Genomic DNA, 21,621 nt, shown 5'->3' with positions numbered 1-21,621 from the left:
GGACAATAGCAGACTACCACCAATGGCGTCTCCGCCGTGAAACCCCACCAGGTGAAATCTCAGAGCCCGAGGCCCACCACTGCAATCTAAGCCAAACCTCCTAATGTGGTTTTACATGGTGCCATGAAGACGCCTGGGGACTAGTGCAGGCATTCTCTAAAAATGTGGGCGCCATTATAAACATTCCTCAGCTCCGCGTAAGAAGCGGGGCCTCTTTCCTATGGCGCCACTTTGACAAGCACGTGGCCCTTTGGAAGGGTTCGGTAGCCTCGTTCCCGTGGCGCCATTTTCCAAATTGCCCCCCGCTGGAAAGCCCGCAAGTCACAGATAACACCCCTGAAACACTCTGAATATAGCCTGCATGCATGTCGTTTAAGACCCTCTGCCTGCTGGGGTGAGGGCCCGGTGCCACTTCAAACACCGGTCCACACAGCTCTCAAAAAGGTGGTGTAAACTAAATCACAAACAAGACGTCATGCACAATTAACATCTCCTTAAATACGCAGACATACAACTAGACAAAATAAATGCACATCAATATGGCAACAAACAGGAACCTAGATGCACAGCACAAAAGCAATGCCAAGATATGTTTGCGTGCACGCGTGGTCGCCATGCATATCACAACTGTCCCCTCCTTGCAAAATTGGATGTGACAAAGTACACCAAACAATGTTTTTATGAAATGCACTCCGCTGATACAATCGTGTGAAACCTGAATGCCAGACCATGTTCCCACCAAACAAATTCAAGCTAAGTATCGCACAAGAAGGAGACTTGTCCGAGCAAGAGAATGCCTCAATGATGCAACGCACATCCCCTTATCAACATTTTTGCGCTACACTGCTTCCCTGAAATTCCCACAATCCACTTCTCCATCACAAAAGGGGGCTGTAAACAAATGAAAATTATGGTGACTTCTCACAGACTGCAACTTACTGTGCAAAATCAATTTTCCTATTCTCGCTGGTGACACCGACGCTCGCCAACTATTACTGTGTAATGTACAGTGCTCAGAGAGAATTAAGGCAGGAACAGAGCATTTAATTTACTCTGCCATAGCCCAAACCCCACTGCTTGCCTCTCCCTATCTCATCGCGTAGCACAATCAAAGGCCACAATCCGGCGACCGCTCCCTCCCCGAGCATGTCAGAAGCCAATAAATGGGGCTAATCACAAGCAATTGCATGACTGCCAACACACGGAGTGGCATCAGAATGCTGCAGGCCTCTCCGGGGAACAAGCACACAACAGGCCAGGACCCCCAGCGTGACCCTGCCTCCTCACAGTCACCCGCCTGGAACTGCAATCGAATAACCCCATCGCCGAAAGTGAACTCACCGGCCGCTGAAACCACACGAGGACTGGAAAAAACAGCCACCGACGCCAGACAAACCCCTGACGGGGCAATCTGCGTGTCTGCAACGAGGCAGGCAGGCGCAGGACGACCAGCACCAAGGCCGGACAGCAGCAGCCGGAAAGGCAGACCGACCGCAAAGAGGTCATGTACTGGGCAGCAGGGGCCTAATACCCGGCCCATCCCGATGCGCCCTCCCCCGGATGCACGTCACTGGTGCACCCGGCCAGAGGAGGGGCTGGAGAACTGGTTGAGCCCCCCCTCTACGAGGACTGGAGGAGGGGGGGTGCTCAGACTAATGGGCACTAAGGGGGCTGCGCTGCTGATGTCCCCCTGCTGGAGACGTGGGCAGCGGCATTCTTACTGTACATTGTATACTCTCAGCGAGGGTTGAACCTTAGTGAATCACACCTTTCAGCGTCAAACACACAGATTAAACACAGGCTCTACACCTAAGGCATCTTCAGTATCTTAGTAAGCTAGACAGTGCTTTAAAAAAAAAGCCAGAACCAATTCACTCGTATGCTGAGGGCTCTGCTGCAGTGCACACTGTGGGCTTCATTTATTAGTTTTTGCCGTAGGGCAGAGCTGCAGGCCTTCCTGCAGCGCTGCCTAACTGCAAAAGAAAAGGGCAGGAATGCAACGTATCTATCAGATACGGCGCATTCCTGTCCCTTTCCCTGCCCCGGAGCACACTGGGCTGCAGTGCACCAAAGCAGGCACCTTTGCACCATGGTGCAAGGGTGCCTGCGTTGCGGGGATGATTGTTTTTGTGCAGGAAGGGAAACCTGCCAGCACAAAAACAATCACAGAAGGCTTTTTTCTCTTTCTATGTGTGCTGTATAATGCGGCACACATAGAAAAATGAAAAATAAAAAACGAAGAGAAATAAAGATATTTATTTCTCCTTGTGCCTCCTTTACGTATATTTTTGGTGCTGGCTCAGATTTATGATTTCTCATACATCTGGGGCAGTGTCAAAACACATGGATGTTACTGGGGACACCCTTAGCAACAGCCATGCACGCCCCTTTAACGCAGAAAACTGTGTTAAAGGGAACGATATTTATCGGGTAGCATTAAGCCAAAAAAAGTCGCTTAGTGCTGCCTGACATATATCGTGCAGTCTCCTGGGCCATGGAATGTCACAAAAAGTGATGTTCCAGCGGAGCAAAGATCCTCAAAAATGAGGCCCTGTGTTGTGATGTCTTTGCATGACGCCTGTTATATGTATACACCCTTTGAGGCACCATGCATTTATTCATGAGCACTATGATGTAAGTTGGTTCTGGTGTGGAACTTTGAGGTGCTGGTTGGAGTTGGCAGTTGGAGAGACGCTGCGGGCGGTTTGTCGGTGCCCAGATGCTATATCAGGGTCCATGTACTTATCCTATTTTCGATTCGCAAAATAGGATTAGCGACTTGCTATTAGGAAGGGGCATTCCAAGGGCGCTCCTTCCTAATAGTGACTCCGTAAGCTATGTAAGAATGGTTTGCTACCGCAATTGCGGTCGCAATCACTTGCAGAAGCACTTCTCATTTGTGAATGCAGGCGCATATATATTTTAAGGGCTTACAGTGGTCCCAGCGACCACTGCCTGCCCTTAAAAAATGGAACTGAAAACTTTCATTTTAATTTTTTAAATGCATCCTGTTTACTTTAAGGAAAAGGGCCTGCATTTAATTTTTTTTTAAACTGCTTTATTTAAATGCAGTCCTAGACATGGAGGTCTGCTGATCCCAGCAGGCCACGATTCCTGGGAGTGTCAGCCATTCCTATTGGGGTCGCAAATTGCGACAGCCTCATTAATATGAATGAGGCATGTGATTTCTGAGCCCATTGGGAATCGCAAACAGTGTCAGACACTGTTGAGCATCCCAATTAGCGAGTTGCAAATTGCTAATTGGCCGGTTGTACATCTGGCCCTTAGTTCCTAGCGCACTCGCATTTCAGATGGAATGAAGGTTGTAAGTACTTTATTTTCTCAACTTTTTATCCTAAGGTGGATTCAACCATCGTAGTAAGCCGTTGGTAGCATACTGCATTATTGGAACTCATTGTATGGATCTTCGGCCAAGTTATTGTGCGTTGGCTTTGCAAGTATGACATTTTCCATTAGGAAGACATGCTTTATTTTGTTGACCCTTTTAAATCACCATTACACATATCTCCTCAAGACAAATGATGTTGTAATTCCTTGTAGTTGGGGGCCGTGATGACACACAGTTATGTAGAGAGCTACAGTTGTTATACATGCATAAATAGTAAGTTGTAGCACATGTGGGGTGTGCATATGTGCATTTCCTCACAGTAATGAGCACACTTTGTTCTGCATTTTAAATTTAAATTATCCATACACTGTATCAGTCTTTCAAGCTCGTTATTCAAGCATAGGGCATTTCTCAACTCTCTTGCTGCCTGCGAACTAAATTCTAGGACAGTGCGGTCTGCTAGGAGTGTATTTGGTATTCCCTTGAGTCAGCAGCTTTCTGCACTGTGACGAACACACTGAATTTCATACAAGTGTGTTACTGTCCTTCTTTGATTTCCGATTATAGTGACACACACACTAAATTGAGCTCATTAGTCAGTTTACTACTTCTGACAGGCATAGTGACATTCACACTTGATTTGATATTTGTGCATAGGCCAACGCCATTCCCAGTGATACACACACTTATGCCTTTATTCTGTTCACTAAAGTGAATATGTACATTGGTTTTCTTTAAATTTAACTTTTATTTTATATTGATTCTCCATAACTAAAATAATTGTGTTCAGTGGGGGAGAATTATTTAGAATACTGTATAAGGGTGCACCCTTGTAGGAATGGTTGTACTGTTGTAACATTTCATTAACAATTTTATCTGCGTTGTGCTATAATGGCTTCTAGAAATGTATGGAACCTGTCTCCTCCCCAACCATATTTGCTACCCTCAGGTGATTCAATATTTAAATGGGAGGTGTGGCGTGAGTATTTTGAGGTTTCCAATTCTACTTTTGAGGACGATGAAGAACTCACTTCTGAAAGAAAGAAGAAGATAAATTTACCTTGTTTGGGCGCTCAAGGTTTAAAAGTATACAACCGTATAAATAGGAAATCAAGACTCAATGGCCAAGGGGATGTGCATGCGTATGCCTTAGAAGATTTAACTAACTGTTTTAAACTCACAATTTCTGTTGCAGTAGACCTTTTATTAATTCTTCCATAGGAAGTAAGAAAAAGAGGGCTCTATTGAAGATGTGGTGGGGGCTCAAAAACTTTAATCTCTTACATGCCGGTTTGGTGCTCTTCATGATGAGATAATTCACAATCTTATACTAATGCAGGCAGCTAATCCCAATATACAGGACAAGCTTTGGGCTAAGGTAGAATGATCTCTGCAAGAAGTAATAAATATTATTAGGAATGCTGAATTAAAAGGGAGCTGTGCTAAGGCTGTTTTATCTGAGGAGAAGGCAAAGAGTACTAAGGATGAAAGTTCTGTAGTAGCTAGGTAAATAATGTGAAAATTCCTTCTTGCAAATCTATGGAGGAGATTGATTGTAGTAAAATGGACAATGTGAATAAATCTAAAATATTGAGTGGCAAGAAATGTTTTAGATGTGGTAGCAAGTACCACTTAGCCAATAAGAAAAATTGTCCAGCACGGAAGCAGAAATATTCAAAATGTGATATCATTGGACATTTTTACAAAGTGTGTCAGAAGAAGACGAAGAGAGACAGTGTTGTAAAATGTGTAGATCCAAAGAGTGAGGTCCAATCTAGTTCTTCAGATGACGCAGATTTCAATTTGCGTGTACTGAATGTGAAGGAAGATGTTTTGTGGGGGAAGGCTAAAAGGAAGAAATTGTGTGTGAGATATCTATTGGGGTTGTGGAAATCCCCATTGTGGCAGACTTGGGGTCACCTTATACCATTGTAAATGAGGAGGTTTGGCAGGAAATATTTGTGCCGGTAATAGGTGACAACTTGAAAAAGTCAGATATTTCACCCAAAACATTGACCAGAGAACTTATTGTTATGGTAGGGCACAGATAATTGTTATTTAAATGTAAGAACAGAGAAACTTTAGGAAAAGTGTTTGTGTCAGCCAAGAGCCCATTTGTTCTTGACTGGATGGATCAGGGTGATTTGGGTATTATGCTGGACCTCAACAGTCTAGAACCTGTTGTGTCCCTACAGTTAGAGGGTGAGTTTAGTCTCCTCATTTCCAAAAGTTTTCCTAACATTTTATCTGGGAAAATTGGAAAATTCTGAGGTTTTCAACATAAAATACAACTCAAGTCTGGTGCTGCACCTTGCATTCATAAGGAACGGAATATTCCTTTTTCTATAAAGGGTGAGGTGGAGAAAGAGTTACAGCAATTACAAAAGGCAAGCATCAGCAAAACGGTTAAATCAGCAGAATGGGTCAAAACTTTGGTTGTTGCCAAGAAAGTCAATGGAAAGTTAGGGTTTTGCATAGATCTCCGTGATCTTAACAAGAGTATGTTGATCAATCAGGTTTTCACGCCTAAAATTTGTGAAATGCTTTAGCGACCTAGTGGGATCAAATGGTTCTCTCGCATTGATCCCACTGCTTCATACAATCAGGTCTCATTACACCCAGGAAGCAAAAGCCTTGCTAAGTTTGCTACACCATTCGGGTGTTTCAGATTTAAAAGGGTACCTTTTTGATTGGCCTCTGCTGCGACAATGTTTCAGAGGTTAATGCATGTAATCTTTAAAGACATGAATGACCTGTTAATATTCCAGGATAATATCATGGCAGTAGAGAATACCAGAAAAGGACATGATTGTAAACTTTCCCAAGTGATGGAGATTCTTGGGGAAAAGGGTCTAAAGGCTGAGTTGGGTAAGTGCAGATTTGCAGAGGAAAATGTTGTTTACCCAGGCCATGAAATAACAGGAGAGGGTATCAAACCTAGAAAAGAAATGTTAGATGCCATCAAAAAAGCTCCAGCTCCCAAAAACAAAGATAATGTATAGCCATTTTCTAGGTTTGGTAGAATTCTAGCAAAAGTTTGTTGAATATTTTTCTACACAAACCTATATTTTAAGACAACTACTCAAACTGAAAAATACATTTGAGTGGTTGAAACTATTTCAAAAGGCATTTTTAGATATCAAAAAAGATATTTGTGATGCTCCATCTCTGCAGGGTTTTGATCTCATCATACATAGTGTAGTCACCACTGATTCCAGTGTAGAGGTATCGGGGTGGTGTTGACCCAGAAGGATGAGAATGATTTGGAATTGCTATAACTGTTGCATCTCGTTCAATTACTCCAACTGAGGAGAAATACTCAGTCAATGAATGAGAGGCACTAGCTTGTGTCTTGGGTATGGAACATTCAGACAGTACATTTTGGGCTCTAAAATGATGTTAAATGGTGTGATCATATACCACTCATAAAGATATTAACTACTAAAGGGTTGCATAACGGTTCACCCCACCTTGCATGAATGTCTGTAGGTTTGTTGAACTACAACTATTAGGTAAAGTATGTGCCTTGGGTGAAGAATGTGGGTGCAGATATTTTAAGTCACAAATGCTATTACCTTTAAGAGAAGGAAGTGGAATGGATTTGGATGCTTTTTATATTTCTAATATTCTTGAAGAAGTACCTAGCATCTCTGAGGAGGATTGGATGCAAGCCCAGAGTGCTGATGAGACATTGATTGAGGTGAGCAAAAGAATCAGTGAGGGTTGGCCTGAAAAAAAACTTGAGCAAAAGGAATTTTGAACATATTGGGAATTAGGGCATGAGTTGTCTTTTGGAAGAGGGTTAGTGATGACAAACAGTAGAGTGATTCCTTCAGTATGTCTAAGACCTAAGGTTCTGGATATATGTCATGAGGAGCATTTGAGCATAGAAAAGATTAAGAGTAGAGTAAAAGGTGCGTACTGGTGGGTAGGTTTGAACTTTGAAATTGAAAGAAAAGTGAGGAATTGTTTAGCTTGTGACAATTCTGACAAACCTCAGACTACCTGTAGGCTGCCATTACACCCCATATTTAGTCCCAGTATGCATGGGAGAGAGTAGGCATTGATATTGCAGGTCCTATTTGGTAGGTTGTGAACAGAAGTATCTTGTTGTCCTTGTTGACCATTTTTCCAAGTGGGCCAAAGTGGATATTGTCCACAAAGCTGACTCTTGAACAATTATTGCTATTTCACCAAACGTTTTTATAAAAAAAGGAATACCTAAATGTATCATTTGTTTCAATGGCCTCAGATCACTTCTGAAGCGTTCACATTTTTTTGGGTGGATAATGGCATTTTACACAAGACCACTTCATTTTACCATCCGGCTGGTAATGGTGCTGTTGAAAGGTTTTACAGCGTTATTAAAGGTATAGTGCAACTTGCAAACAACAATGGCCTGAATAGAAAGAAGGAGTGAGCATACAATATTTGGGCTTACATAATTAGTCCTTGTCAATCCACTGGTCTTAGCCCTTTTGTGGTAACGAGAGGAAGAACACCCATCCATTACTAAGAATAATGTAGGGTGGATGGTCACATCTAAAAAGGTAATTGGTCATCTGAAGCATGAACAAGATTTGTGCAAGAAATATTATGCTGCATAACATGAAAACAATCTGTACGCATTAGAGTAGGAGACAGAGTGAGAGTAAAACGGAATTGTATTTTGAAGAAGGTCCAAAGCCGTTTTTCACAACCATTTGTCGTTGAGAAAATAAATTGCAATTCAGTGCTATTAAATGATGGAAGAGTGTGGCATTTCTCATCTTTATCTTTATGTAAGGGGGAGGAGATCCTGCATCAAACATCTTCACAACCTACATGGGCACAGGATAAATTTACATTTAACTGGTTGACAGAGAGCGGAAGTAGTGAGGGAGTGCAGAATAAGGAAGAAGGTTCCAGAAGAGAACAGACACACATGCATCTGTCTACGAGGCAGGAGATGGATAGCTCTGATGAGTTAATTGATTGCAGTGGATGTGATCAAAGGTCCAGAAATGGTTTGGATGTTGGAGAAGAATCAGTATCACAGAATGCTAGTATTAATAATAATACACATAGTGAAATGCGTCAACAAGTTGTGAACAGAGTGAGTAAATATGGGCATATAGTAAAGAAACGTAGCAAGTTGCGAGATTTATATGTGATTAAGTAACTTGAAGTGTGTATTGTTAACCATAATATCTGGAAATTTAATTATTTTATGTTGTGATGATTTTCAATGTGAAAAAGTTTAGCAACTTAACTTTAAGACGGAATAGTATTTAGGGTATATTATGGAGGAATCTTCCTGTCCCTATTGTATGAGTTATTGTGTATATGATGCAACAGATGTCCTGGTTGAACATATTTGCTTTATCATCTTCTATGCAATATGTTTTAGAGTTTGACAGTGTTCACATTTTTCCTAATTTATGTATGTGATAATGTAATTTGTTCTTAGTAATACTGAACATTTTTATTCTATTGAAAAAAGGGGGATGTGTTGTGATGCCTTTCTTTTTTTATTTTTTTTATTTATTTTTACCCATGTTAGGTACTTTACACACAATCAGAGAAAGTCGCGCCACTCCCAGGGCAGCACAATTCAGTATATATATACTAGTCAAACACAGCCGCTCAGCCCACATCCCGGAGGTCGGGCAGCGTTAGTTACAAGTCATTGCGGCTCTCACCTGACTATGATGCATGTCATATATAAAACAATAAAACAATACCTTCACTTTTTCCTTTTTTTTGTTTCATTGTTATAACAAGTATACAGCCCAACTACAACCAATGCCTCCAACTCTACAGTGCGCTCTGTGGTCCTATGGTGTGTCCCTATATGTCATACTAGCTCCCGTCTTTCTTCGTGTCTGTAGGAGGCCCCAGGCGTGACGGCGACCCCATCTGGCGTGATCCTCAACATCCTTTATAAGATCAACGCTCCGTTGTGGTCTAAGTTTCATCATCTTGCGGCCCTTTAGCCAGGTCCTCCTCCCTCCTCTCTTCTTCCTCTGCTGTCGCGGCCAGGCGCCTTTAATCCCCAGAAGTTCTTGGGCCTACTTTTTAGTGGTATGAGGTCACTGTAATTCTCTGTCTGAGGGCAACAGTAGGTCAAGTCTCTGTCCCGTTGTTCTATCTTAGGGAGCGGGCCCCTCAACCAGCTTCCAGCCAGTCTGCGCTTAGCCAACAGCAGTCCCATATCCACCAAACGTATCTGGGCCTTGGGCAGTCCCTTCGAGTATCCCAGTAGGGCCGGGGCGATCATAGCATTTAATATCTTACCTATAGTGTGAAACACATTGTTCCAATATTGCTGCACCCCGTGACACTCCCAGGATAAATGCATGAACCCCGCATTGCCAACCCCACATCTGTCACAAGCCGCATCATCTCGCAGACCAAACCTGCACAGTCTCTCCGGGGTGTGATAAACCCTATTGATAAATTTAAAGTGTATTAGTCTATGTCTTCCGTTTAAGGAAATCCGCCTCCTGTTACTACAATAGTATCTCCACATTTCATCGTCAACCGCTATCCCCAAGTCCCGCTGCCACTCAAGCTGTGCCCTACTATACCCTGTCGCTCTGCCTGCAATGGTCATCCTATACAGTGTGGAAACCATTTTCCGGGGGGAAGTTGTCTTAATGACGTGCGTGAGTTCCAACAATTCAGCTGGTTCTGTTAAGTCATCACCCAATTGCTCCCGCCAGGCCCCCCTGACTCTATGAAATTGGAAGCGCTGTAGCCCAGTCGGTTCCATTTCTGGTGGGAGCACTGCTGCAAGCGTTTTAAGCGTCCCCCCCTCGAACATGTCGCCGGCCGTTGTTATGCCCAAGTCGTTCAGGGCCGTGACCACTCCCTTTTCCAAGCACGGCGAAAGCCAAGCCATCCACTCGATAGGCATCAATGGGGAGTACAACAGCGCCCCAGAGTAGCACTGCAGTAGAGCCTGCCACGCATGTCTGGGCGAATTCAGTGAGTCCAGCAATCCCGTGCGTCTGTCTACCGGATCAAATATAACAGCTGGCAGTGGCCTGGGTGTCGGATAGAGTCTCTCAAGTTGTACATACGGTGCATTCACCTTGTTATGTACCCAGCTATGGACAATTACACCCTGCGCCGCTCTGAAGTATAGTTCAAAGTCAGGGGCTCCCAAACCACCGAGGTGGTATGGTGACACCATGACATTCCACTGCACCCTGGCCTGCTTTCCCGCCCATGCCAGTTTTATCATCAGGGACTTGAGGCGACTGAAGAAGCATTTCGGCAAGACCATTGGTATGTTAGTAAATAGATACAGTAGTCTTGGCAGTACGATCATTTTCATGATCGAAATTCTACCAATCAGTGAGAGCGGTAGGGCCTTTCAGACATCAACGTTGTCTTCCAGTCTTGCCATGGCAGTCCCATAGTTTTCTCTCATAACTACGTCCGGGTCTGTGTGCAATTGTATCCCCAGATACCGCACCGATCCCGTGGTCCACCTTAATGGATACTCTATCTCAAATTGCTCCGTCGCCGGGGTCAGGGGGAATGCGATGGATTTATTCCAATTGACTGTTAGCCCTGACCAAACCGCACCACCTCCCGCAGGAGTGGTGACAAGTTCTGTTCCGCCTCCTGGATATACAAAAGAGTGTCGTCCGCGTAGGTATATATGATCAGGCGGTAACCCGGGAAATTTAGCCCTCTGTGACCGTGGTACTCCCGCATCGCACAGGCCAGCGGTTCCACAACCAGCGTGTAGAGCGTGGGTGACAAGGGGCACCCTTGACGAGTGCCTCTCCGGATTGAGATCGGGTCCGTGACACGGTTCCCAAGACGCACACGAGCCGTCAAGTCGGAGTACAAGGCCGCCATCATCTGCAAGAACCCCTGGCCTAGTCCCAGCCTCGTCAGGACTACTCTCATAAAAGGCCACTCTACCGAATCAAATGCTTTCTCCATGTCTAAAAACACAGCTATCACCTTCCGGTCCTGGGAGATGTGCTGGAGAGCTCCAAACACAGTTCTTAAATTATATGTGATGTTCCGACCTGCCACAAAGCCTGCCTGTTCTGGTGCAACTAGCTCCGGGGTTAGTAGGGCCAATCTGGTCGCGAGTACTTTCGCGTATATTTTGGTGTCCACGTTCAAGAGCGGCCTATAGGAGCTACATTCTTCCAGGGGTTTCCCCGGCTTCGGGATGGCCACAATTAGTGCCTCTCTCATTGAAGCAGGCATCACACCCGCCTCCCTCATGTCCGCAAATAGTGCAGAGAGGTGTGGCAGCAGTAAGTCCAGGAAGGCCGAATAAAACCCCACCGTGAGGCCATCTGTCCCCGGGGCGCTCCCTGCTCTCATTCCGCTGAGGGCCTCTCGGATCTCATCATGTTCTATTGGGAGCATTAAAAATTCTCTGTGGACATCCGATAAAAACGGTAGTTTAATGTGTTCCAGGTAGTCCTGGATCCCTTCCTCGTTGCTCGGCCCCCTCGCCTCATAGAGCTCCGAGTAGTAAGTCCTGAACCGGTCCGCTATTTCTTCCTCATCTGTGAGTAGGTCGCCCTCCCTCGTCTTTATGGCCATGGCCGTTATTCTACGCCTCTGCTCCTTGATCATATTGGCCAGTACCGAGCCCAGCCTGTCCCTCGCCCCATATATTCTAGCTGTCGCGTATTTCCCCAGGTGTTTCAGTTCAGCATCCTCTTCTTCCTGGTATTCAGCTACTAACTTCCTAATCTCATCCCGTATATCTTTCGAGTCACTACCTAGCAGTCGTTCCTCGCAGTCTGCCAACTGCCGCTCCAGAGAAGTCAGTCGTTGTCGAATAGATCAAAGTACCCCCGAGTGTTTACTCATAACCTCACCCCTAATGTAAACCTTAAATGCTTCCCAAACCGTAGAGAAACTATCCACTGATCCAATATTAATGTCAAAAAATGTCTCTATCGCATTGTGTAGTTCCTCTCTGAATTCTGCGTCTTGAAGCGAGTAAGGCGGGAATCTCCACGTGAATGGGGGGATCATCCTCTGTGGAGTTGTGAGTGTCAGCAGAACCGGGGAATGGTCAGAGAAGGTACTAGGGAGCACCTGGCAGTTGCGCACTAGTGGGGAAAGTCGGGAGGAGGTTAACCAATAATCTATACGTGTGGATGTTATGGAAGGCAGAATAGTGGGTAAAACCCCCTCGTCCCGGGCGCAAGCTGTGCCACACATCCATGAGATCCTCACTAATTAATAACCCATCCAATTCCCTGGCCGCTATGGCTTGTCTCCTGTCTGGGCCGCTCGATCTGTCCAGTTCTGGGTTTCTAGTCATATTAAAGTCTCCTCCCCAAACCACTGGGAGGTCTGTGAAGTCCCGCACTACTGCTGCCAAAGGTTGGTAAAAGTCAGGGCAGTCAAAGTTAGGGCCCTAAACGTTAACCACTAGAATGTCCATCCCCTTGCCCGTGCAGTGTGAAATGACGTACCTGCCTCCCGGGTCAGCACATAACATTCTCAGGGAGTATTCCGATTTCGGATTCACCCAGGTGAGTACGCCCCGAGCGTGTGTTGTGAAGCTAAATCTATGTGGTGTCTCTGCAAGTAATTAAAAACTTTTCTTAATTTTCTAAAGTCATTCAGCCCTCGGACGTTCCACGTCATAGCCCTGAGTGCCTCCTTTCGTGTTTCCTGCCCCATGTCATCAGAGGCCATTCGTATGAGCTAATATCTTTAGCCTTATTGGACCATCATCGTCACTGATAATGAGGTGAACTGTGAGTCTATAACTTCTGGCATCTAGAAACAAAACCAACAAAATCCCCCCTCATTCCCTAGTCCAACCCTCGTCCCCTCCCACAGCAGACCGCCCCCAACTAGGTCGCGATACTTCCAGTTCCCAATCCCTCCCAACCCACATCCCCCCGCTATCACATGTAGGTGGAGGTAGCTCAAGTCCAGCTGCCAATAACACAATACAAACTCAGTACATGACACTCGCCTCGTACCTCCAGCCGGCAGCAACCTGTCCTTCCTGCGCTAGGGGTGACTCCCGACCATTGCAACACCCATCTCCTCGTTGTCTTCGTGTAGGGTGTGTTCCAATCGCCACCCTCACAGTCTTTCGGGGCAGTGCCTGCGATCCCAGTCTCTTAGTCTTGTTCCTCAATGTCGCCTCCGCAGACTCCGTCCGCTGTTGTAAGATCCGGGCTTCTCCTTCGCCCCTTCGTCCAGTCCTTCAGCGCCTTTTGTAACACTCTGGGGTCCGTGAAGACGTGTGACTGCCCGTCCCTGTTGATTTTAAGTTTTGCCGGGTATAGCATCGCGTATTCCAGGCCTGGGTCCCGCAGTTGTTTCTTCATAGGTAGAAAGTGTTTCCTCGCTTCTTGAACCTTGGAAGTGAAGTCTGGATACAGAGAGATACTTGAGCCCTCGTATGTTAGCGTCTGCTTTTCTCGAGCTGCTCTTAGCGCCGCATCTCTATCCCTATAGTTCAGGAACTTTGCAATTATCGGTCTCGGCGGGGCTCCCGGCTTCGGTCGCGGCGCCAGCAAGCGGTGCGCTCTCTCTATGACGAACATGTTGGAGAACACCTCAGCCCCCAGCAGAGTTGTTAGTAGTCTCTCTATGAATGTCTCCATATTGCCAGTGTGGGTCGTTTCAGGAAGTCCTACGACGCGCACATTGCAGAGCCAAGAACGCGCCTCCAAATCTTCGGTCTTATCTTGGAGTATCTGCATCACCTTACCCAGTTGTTTATGACTAGCATCAAGGGTGGTTTGCGCCTCCTCGACCTCAGTAATCCTTCTTTCCGACATGTCCAGGCGTTCCACATGCTTGTCGAATCACTCTCCCATTCTATCCAGCCTGTACGTCATGGCATCCATCTTGGCTCCCAGCGACAATATGCCTTCCTGTAGACCCTACTCCATGGACAGTATTAGGCTTTTAATGTCCTGATCGTGTTCTTGCTGGGAGGGGAGCCTGGTATTGTCCTCAGCCGCTTTGTCCTTAGTTTTAGCGCTCTTTTGCGCAAACAGTTTCCCCATCTTGCCGCCGCTTCTGAGTTCTAGGTTTATACGCGCCCCACTCTCCGCCAAGGTTTCCAAGTAGTTCTGAGCTGTTATCAGCGTTCCAGTTGTGGCCTCAGCAGTCTATCCCTTGCGCGCCCCCAATCAGTAGCACAGATCACCAGTCGTCCCGCCGAGTTTATACTGCGCTGTGTTCTGCCTCTGCAAGGGCTCTCTCGCATCGTCGCCGTCCTTCGTGGCTGCCGCTGCCCTCCTCACCGGTTGCCCCTGTCGCCTCTCTGGCCCCCAGCATATAACCCACACTCGCTCCACTGGCCCCCGCTACACCGTGTGGTGGTTCCGCCTGCCAACCATTCACCAAAGTTCAGCCTCCCTGTGTTGTGTGGGGTCCGCCACTCCGATTCGCTCTCAGTGCCGGGGAGAAGTCCCTCACCCCCGTGGCACCGTTCCTGGATGGGTGCACAGAGACAAGCTCCGGTCAGCGTATCTCGGGACTTTTCACTTCTCTCGGGCCTCTGGTGATGATCGCGCCTTTCCCGCAGTCGGTCTCTCCACCTCCGAGCACCAGGCCGGTCCCCGGCCGTGCCGCGCCTCCTCTTACCCCCTTGTAAGGGCTTCGGGGATGGGCAATTCCGCAGGAGTCTGTAAAAAGCGCTATCGCCTCTCAGACAGGCGATTCCCTGTCTCCGCCTCCGTTCGCAAAGGGTCTCCGCCCCCTCGGGGTCCTGGCGCCGGGCCTAGCCGCACGCAAGGCGACGTCGCGGGGGAGGTTGCAAAATTGAGGCTGGTGCTTCTGGGCCTAGTGGCGCCCCTGAGTTATCTCCCCAGGGGGGTGATCACCGGACCTGCCACTCCTCTCGTTCGCACAGACGTGTGCGGGTGTGTTCCACAGCTCAGCCGTTGTCGATTTAAGCACCCATCCACGTCAGGACTAAGGATTTTCAAGGATATTTTTGCCGGCTTCGGCTGAGCTCGAGACTCAAGTATCCATCTTGGTCTCGAGCTAGCTCCTCCCCCGTGTTGTGATGCCTTTCTATGATGCGGGTTTAATGTATAAACTCTTTGAGGAACCGTACATTTGTGTCATAAGCATTATGATGTGATTTGGCTCTGATGTGGAACTTTGGGTAGTGGTTGGAGTTGGCAGTTGGAGGCGGGACAGTCTGTCAGTGCCCAGATGCTGTGTCAGGGTTATTAGTGTAAATAAAACATACAACTAGAAGTGTCAGGTGTAGGTGAACCTTTACATACAGTCCTGCGATTATTACAGTCAGTACTACTGTAGCTTCTGGCTGAGCGCTTCAAGGGACCGAGTCTTCTCACAGCCTGGAGTAAGTCAGCTCCAACGGAGCCCTGTGAGAGCTGTAGAGCTGTACAAGCACTCAGAAGCCAGGTTGGACATGACATTGGTGCAACTCTCACACTTGGCAGTGGCTGGTTACTGCGCTCTATAAAACAAACTGAGACAGCACATAGAGTACTCAATGTGAACCGGCAGATCAGGTCCAGCTGTGGAGCGGCTTACTGTGAACGGTGGCTGCTCCATCAAGCCTTATTAGCACTGTGGCATCAGCCCAACTCATGTGTACTGCTGAACTAGCAGAACTTGTAGTGCAAGGGATACCGTTGGGGGACCTGGTGCAGGCATGCTAGCACTGAGCCCTCCATGAATGAGGCACAGGACTAAGGACTGCACGTAATCACGACCTTGCAGCACAAGAAAGCGTAAGGTGTTGTATCGCCTCCAACATGTGACTGTACAGTCAGCGCAGCACACGTCTTAAGCTGAAACCTTCATCTCCTTCATTCGTTGACCACTTACAAAACTGAGCAGGATGGCAGCAGCAAAATGCCAACTCCTGGCACCCGGCTGACAGCAGTTATACATGACAGCACATCAGACATCATGAGTGAATGTCTGACTCACTTAAAAGTAGACCTGAATTGCGTGAGGCAAGCACGGACGCAACACAGGCCCCTGCTGTGCATGTCCCCCACAATCCTTCTGGGGGCCTCCAATCAGTCAGAGAGAACACACTTAACCCAAGGCCAATGGATATTTGTGAGTTATAGGACACTCAGGCAGGGTCCATCATCACATTTTACACGGGGGCCCAGTCATTGAGCATTACTTCACTGATGGCATGGTGTCAATGCAGTACTAAGAGGGCAATTGTTCATTTTATTTTTTTATTTTTTTTATTTCAAAGGATTTTATTAGCAGATTATTGTAAATACAATATAGTACCGATACAGTGAGGGCAATAGAGGTATGTTCCGTATGCCGTTGGGGTTACAGTAGGCGTGCCAACAAATATGAGTGGTCGGTTGTGCAAACTGATCCACGGTCAAATAGCTTGGCGTGTCTTGTTACTTTTGGTCTTGTATTACCCTCGAGAGGAGGAAAGTGAGATCATGAGTATTGCAGGTCCTCCTGCCAGCTCCCCCTGTGATGGTGCTCCTGTCCAACTTGCCCGCAGTCCATTACTCTCTGCAGCTTTTGGTTTTGTGCATCCTCTGCTCATTTTCTGCTCATTTTTCTGTCTCTAATCTGCTTGATCGTGCCCTCTATTTTGTCTCTTGATGCTCATTATTTTGCCTCTTTCTGCTCATTTCTGACCTTTATTTTGATTCTGTCTGCTTGTTTTTGACCTTTTTCTGTCTCATCCTGCTCATTTATGACCTTAATTTTGCCTCTTTCTGCTCGTTTCTGATCTGTATTTTGCCTCTTTCATGACCTTTATTTTGCCACTTTCTTCTTACTCCTGCACTCTATTTAGCCTCTTTCTGTCCATTATTCTGCCTCTTTCTGCTAGTTTCTGACCTTCATTTTGCTTCTTTCTGCTCGTTTCTGACCTTTATTATGCCTCTTTATGCTCGCCTCTGACCTGTCTTTTGGCTCTTTCTGCTTGTTTCTGACCTTTATTTTGCCTCTTTCTGCTCATTTCTGACCTTTAATTCGCCTCTTCTGCTCGTGTCTGACCTCTTTTCTGCCTCTATCGCTCGTTTTGGGCCTTTATTTTGCCTCTTTCTGCTCACTTCAGACCTTTATTCCTCCTCTTCCAGCTCGTTTCTGACCTTCATTTTGCATCTTTCCACTGGTTTCTGACCTTTATTTTGCATTTTTCCTCTGGTTTTTGACCTTTATTCTGACGTCACATCCACAGTGCCCAGATACCCCTTGGAGTGAAGGCGCTGCGCCATACAAATACTGTTTTTTGATTGATTGATAGTGCATTGTGAAAGTACATTTTCAGAGCTGTGGATAAAGACTGCATAAAACATTATAAAATCATCACACATGAATACCAAATGCTCAACAGCGAGTGGGACCCGAGGCAACACTGCACATGACTCTGTAGGGACTGGATTTTATCAAAGGAAAACAGATGAAAGAGGTAAATCGTTTCCCAGCAAATGCAATTATCGCCGAGCATAATGGTATCTCAGCGGGTGTCACCGTGATACAGGATTGTTAGACACTGCTGAATGAAGTGGGGCTACATCTGAGGATCCCCAAGTCTCCTGTGCTCAGGAATGAACTCCTTCAGGCAAACTAACCAAGGGTAGTATATAGAAGTGAGACACTCTTACTTGTTCTCTTTCCTCCCTGCCCTTTCTCTCACATTCACACACTTGAACACTCTCTTTTCATACTCGTCTCTACTATCTCTCAAATTTCAGAGTAACAGTTCTCTCTCTCCGCAGTTTGTCTGTCTTAAACTCATTCTCTTCCTTTCTTCGTACCTGATGGTCCTCACATCCACACGTTAGCTCTGGCGCACTGCTTACTTCTACAATAAACAAAATGGGAGAGTAAAGGGATTTTATCCACCGAAGTGGACAGAAAAATACTCCTGGTCCCCTGGGTTAGGTATCTATATAACAAAAAAGGACACCCCTGATGAAGGACGCTCTGTCCGAAATGCATTGGGTGACGATGAACTTACTATAAACAAAATGTGAAATATGAAAATATTCTACTATGATGAGATGATCAAGTATATTCATGTGATAACAACATGGAATAAATGATGAAGCAATCCATTACAGCATTGATCTGAACTTTATTGGAACAATATTTGAACAATATTTGATAAAAACGATATTCGTTTCTCACAGGTTGTGCTCAGGGAGTTGGCACTTATCCTAAGTGCTGCGGACAATAATTGGATTTCAACACCCTCACAAGCATCACATGCCATTCTCCCTCACACTCACATTCACTCACTCACTCACATTCTCTCACAATCAGACTTTCATTCTCACTCACGCTCTCTCACACCCCCTTACACTCATTCACATTTATTCTCACTCACTCACTTGTATTCACTCTTAATGCCTCTCATTTTCACTAACTCAGGCTTAGTGACAGTTAGGCTCAGGTAAACTAATGCTTTGTGCCCGGTTTGTGTCACTTTTGAGACATAAACCTGGCACAGTGTGTTAGGGTGAGATTGACTTTTCAACATAAATCGGAATTTGCATTGGATAGTATCCTGAAGTAATGCAAAATTCTACTTTGTGCTGCTTAGTGTTATTTTGCATAAAGGGCGCAATCAATTACTGGTGCATGGATATTCCAATGAAACCACCCAGGTCTTTTGGAGCATATCCCTATTGACAAACATTGGTAGACAGGAATTTGCACCACAATTTTATGCCGGCCATAACAAGGAAGAAGAGTTTCATTTCTGATCTTTTTTTCGAACTTTGTATTTGTGCTCCATTATACAGCACGCATGCAAAGTGGGAAAAGCCGTAAAGTATAGTTTTTTATATGGAGATGGACTCCTTTCAGTATAAAACCTATGCTTGAGAGAATACCCACACCTTTGTATTATGGCACAAGGGCATGTGCGTTATCACTTATATTCAAAGAGGGAAAACTAGCTTATAGTTGACTATCACATACCTTAGAAGTGTACTAACGGGGGGTTTGTGGCTAAGGCGCCAGAGGGAATGGGTGCTGAAACCGAGGCCTCCGTACCGGCGTAGCATGACGGGAGCCCTCCAGGCTTCATTTCTAGCCGCCGGAATCCCGAAACTGCCGCATTAATTATTGGAACGTTTGCTCAGTGCAATGCGACGTTCACGATGTCCAGGGTGAGACATAATTTGCCTTTTTATTGATTTCTAGTCTAACGTGGTCTGCGAGTAAAGTGCGGCCGCCATTTTGATTTATGTTTGAGCTCCGTGACTCACTAGCTGACAGACTCTCCTCAAGGCATTTTTTCAAGGACTAGAAAAAAATTATAAAAGCATGTCTGTTGGGAAATACATGCCTCTTTTTTCTACTTTTTTCCCCTCATTGTAATACTTTTTAATATTTTGCTGACTCTTAGATTGACTCAATTACGCTGGGGTTTTGAACTTTAACAGCTTTTTTGACCGCCATTTTGTGTCCTGGACATTGCTTTGCCTGCTCTCTCTCTCCGTTTTCAACCAGTTCTCTTCAAGGGCAATGTCTGGTTCTACCCAAGGTGGGCTTCATCAAATTAACACAAACAATAGGTCGTTGGAGGACAATAACTCATTCAGAGTATTGCAGGATAATGTGGAAGACACAACAATGGATACCAATACAACGAAGGGTACTTCACATAATTCACGCTCAGGCTATGAAAATAACTCAAAAATTCCTTCCACATCTGCCTCTAAAGGTAAAAGAGTGAAAACGAATCCTCCTTCGCCCACCAACTCCTCTTCATCTATTTCTATGGAACTGTTACTTGAAGAAATCCGCTCACTCAAACCTTATATGACAGAAACGAATTCTCGTCTTCAGAACTTGGAAGATAATTGGTCACACACTGAACAAAAAGGTGATGACTTGGAGAGAAGAGTTGCCTCAGTTCAAGCAGTCACAGTTCAAGTTCCATGTCTACATAAAGAAATACAAAATCTTAAACAACAGGTCGAGAATTTGGAAAATTGCAACAGGCGTAATAATCTATGCATTTATGGACTCGCGGAAGGACTTGAAGGATCTAACCCTATTTTCCAATCTTTTTTGCCAACGCTTCTTGAATTGCCAACTTCTCCTACCTTGAATATCCAACAAGCCCATCGCCTAGTACACATTTCTCTTACAGGTGTTCCATCTTCCTCCTCAATGGAACCTAGAGGGGTGATTTTGTATTTTTTAGAGTATATAGATCTCCTTAAGGTTATTCAGGCTGCTAAACAGAAAGGAAAGATTACATGGAATGGCTCAAATCTCTTCTTTGCGCAGGACTATGCCAAGGTTACTGCAGATCACCAAAAGTAGTTTCTAGAGATGAGGCCTACTCTACATTCTTTGAATGCCCGTTATGGCCTATTCCACCCATGCCTCTTCAAAGTGAGCGATAACAAAAAAACGACGAATTACGAAGATCCAGCGTTTCTGCAACATTTCCTGAATTCCTGTAGAAATGAGTCTATGGACACTCCTCATCCTTAAACATTCTTCAATATACGCATTGCTTGTTGTTGTTTTTTATGACCTATCCTCATCCCGACTGTTTTCTATCAAGATGTGAGACCAGTTACTTATTTTTATTTTTCTGTTTGACTTTTCCAGATGCAGTTTTGTGATCCCTTCAATGTGTCTTCTTCGCTTTTTACCTAGAGGTTGCTTTCCCTTTGCCGCGTTTTCATGGAATCCCCGGTCCGGTGTGCTTTCTTCCTCATGTGGATCCACCCACCCCATTGTCATTGTTTACTTGTGGTATGTCCTTTTGACATTCTTTTTCAATATCAATTGTTTGATTTGTTTTGTCTTCTCATTTTATCTTCTGTTTTCTCTCACCTTTTATTCTCCCTGTCCCTTTCTCTTCTCTTTTCCTTTTTCTCTTCTTATATCGTTGGCACTGTTTTCTTAAAACATTCCTGTTTTCTTTCTTTAACCTCAGCTCTCTTTTTTATTATTTTTCCATCTATTTTATGTCTCTTTTTAAGTTATAAGCATGATACTTGCATTGTTGACATAATACATGTTCATGTTCATTTTAACGAGTTACCTTTAGAGTCGTAACATGAAACGCTAAAGGAGTTAATAATCCTATAAAAAGACAACGTGTTTTGACCCATTTAGCTAGATTAAAGGTTGATATTGCGCTAATACAAGATACCCAATTATTGGACTCTGAAGCAGCTAAAATAAAGAGAGGCTGGGTGGGAAATGTTTTTCCTTCCCCAGCTCTAGGAAAAAAGAATGGAGTCTTTATTCTTTGCCATAAGAAATATCAGATTTCAGTTCTTCATCAGGAAAACGATCTAGAAGGCTGCTAGGTAATT

The sequence above is a fragment of the Lissotriton helveticus genome, chromosome 4_1 (genome assembly GCF_964261635.1).
Source record: "Lissotriton helveticus chromosome 4_1, aLisHel1.1, whole genome shotgun sequence".
Lineage (NCBI taxonomy): Eukaryota > Metazoa > Chordata > Amphibia > Caudata > Salamandridae > Lissotriton > Lissotriton helveticus.
This window is presented reverse-complemented; position numbering follows the sequence as displayed.